Here is a 2,291-nt window from a genome sequence, read left to right on the forward strand (position 1 = left end):
AAAGCTGGGACCGGGCGGGACGCTGCCCTCGGATGAAGGGACAGCGACCCAGAGCTGGTGCAGGGCGTTAATGATACACAGCCCGACTCCAGGAACTGTTACTAGAGTTTAAGACAAAGGAAATCATGTGAAATCATGGTTGAAGATCAAGCTGCAATTCTTCGTTCTTGTGGCTTCTGTGTCATCGTCACTCCTGGCTGAGCCCGGATCATTGGGCCGTTCCTGGCGCCTGGCTGAACGTAGATAATGAAACCCACCCCCAGCACCTGAGCGAAGGGCCAGGCTGACCACGCGCCTGCCTCTGGCCTGGTATGTTTCCGGGACGTGGCTCTGCCGACATTTAGCTCATGCGCTCCCTACACAACGCAAACGGCAAAAACTCATTGACCTTCATACCGCGAACGTGTGGTGTGCGAGTCACACGTCCACAAGCGTTTTTTAGATCTTCCTCTCAAAGGGCGGCGTGGCCACTTCTCCGCGTGACTGCCCAGCGTTCCTTCCTCCGTCACCAGGTGCCGGCATTCCGCACATTCGAGGCAAGACGGTCAGGTCTTTCCGGTAAATCAGACATTCTGATCTTTAAGGAATGAACTATTTCCAGTCAGTCTTTTTTTTTTTAATATATTTTATTGATTTTTTACAGAGAGAAAGGGAGAGAGATAGAGTCAGAAACATCGATGAGAGAGAAACATCGACCAGCTGCCTCCTGCACATCTCCCACTGGGGATGTGCCCGCCACCCAGGTACATGCCCTTGACCGGAATGGAACCTGGGACCTTTCAGTCCGCAGGCCGACGCTCCACCCACTGAGCCAAACCGGTCTCGGCATCCAGTCCTTATTTTTGACTTAAAGTGTATTTTTCTTTTTCCTTTTATTTTTTAAAATGTACCTTTATGGATTTCAGAGAGGCAGGGAGAGGGAGAGAGAGATAGAAACATCCATGATGAGAGAGAATCGTTGATCAGCTGCCTCCTGCACGCCCCCTGCTAGGGTTGAGCCCCACAACCCCGGGCATGTGCCCTTGACCAGAATCGAACCCGAGACCCTTCAGTCTGCAGGCCGACGCTCTATCCACCGAGCCAAACCAGCCAGGGCTTAAAGTGTATGTTTCTGATGTGCACACAGTTTTTGGAACTTCCTCTGGCTTAGTAGTTGCACTAGCTTTTCCTTTCTCTCTTTCCGTATCTTTATGTGATAGCCATGTTTCTTTAAAAAGGGCACAGACCTGGCTTTTGTCCTTCTTAGCGGTGCCTTTTAACTCCAGCATCACGTCCGTGTCTACACAGTGTCACTGCCAGCAGGTTGGGCTGACTTCCACCATCTCACTGCGTCTTTTCGGCGTTTCTCTTTCTCTCCTTTCCCGCCTCCTTCTGGATTAGTGAGTCTTGGAGTCCCAGCTTCCTCTCTCTCTCTCTCGGTGTAGGACGCCTCAGCTCCATGTCTATGCTGCCAGCAGCTGCTTATCAAAGTCTGTCCTAAAGTAATGCGCGTCCCTCCCTCCCTCCCGACCCCATGACGGCCCTCCGCTCCGACCCTCCAGGCCACGACTGCCTTGCGTGTGCTCTGTCCCCAGGAGGTCCCACGTGGCGTGCTGTCACCTGGTGCGTGTCGGTTTGCCCACACGGGTAACAGTCTCTTTGACTCCCGCCCCCGTGCACCCCCACTGTCCCCACGGGGGCTGCTCTCCTCCTGCTTCACCCCGTCCCCGAACGCTCCCTCGGGGATGAGTCGCTTGGGGGACAGTCTTGGCTCTCACTTGCCTCTGGCGGTCTTTACCCTGGTCCCCGGATGTTGCATCCCAGCTGCATAGCCACGTGCTCTCAGGCCCGGGGTGACCGGCTGTGCCCCGTGGGCGCCACCGAAAACTGCTCTCGGCGTAACTGTCTTTGTTGAAGGGAAGCTAGATTCCTCTCTCTCTCTCTCTTTATTAAAAAAAAAAAACTTTTTATTCGTTTTATTTTTTTTATTGATTTCAGGGAGAGGGAGAGACGTCAATGATGAGAGAGAATCATTGGCCGGCTGCTTCCTGCTCACCCCACACTGGGGATCGAGCCCGCAACCCGGGCCTGTGCCCCGACCGGGAGTCAAACCGTGACCTCCTGGTTCACAGGGGGACGCTCCACCATGGAGCCCGCTGGCCGGGCTGTGTTTTCTTGATTTGAGGGAGAGAGGAAGGGAGAGGGAAACAGCGATGTGACGGAGAAGCAGGGACCGGTGGCCTCCTGCGTGCACCCAGCCTGGGCACGAGGCCTGACCGGGCATCGCACCATGAGCTGCCCGTGCGCAGGAC

Source organism: Myotis davidii, unplaced genomic scaffold (genome assembly GCF_000327345.1).
Source record: "Myotis davidii unplaced genomic scaffold, ASM32734v1 scaffold609, whole genome shotgun sequence".
Classification (NCBI taxonomy): Eukaryota; Metazoa; Chordata; class Mammalia; order Chiroptera; family Vespertilionidae; genus Myotis; species Myotis davidii.